The sequence below is a fragment of the Melanaphis sacchari genome, unplaced genomic scaffold (assembly GCF_002803265.2).
Source record: "Melanaphis sacchari strain LSU unplaced genomic scaffold, SCAv2.0 Contig54_pilon_pilon, whole genome shotgun sequence".
Classification (NCBI taxonomy): domain Eukaryota; kingdom Metazoa; phylum Arthropoda; class Insecta; order Hemiptera; family Aphididae; genus Melanaphis; species Melanaphis sacchari.
In genome coordinates this window covers 1,332,421-1,332,637 of record NW_020271380.1, presented here as the reverse complement: position 1 = coordinate 1,332,637, position 217 = coordinate 1,332,421, and positions in this window count along the sequence as shown.

Sequence of the window (217 nt, the reverse complement as noted above, 5' to 3'; positions counted from 1 at the left end):
TATTAGAAAACTTTCTGAAGATTTGTCGACGTCGAGAGAAAAAAAATGCGCTCTTCAATAGTAGGTAATCAATCAGAATAATTCAATATCGATATTTGATAGTTGGCACCGACAATTCGTTTACAGATAAAATAATTGCACCTCGCAAGATCTTACACATATATACACATACACACACACACACACACACACACACACACACACACACACACACACA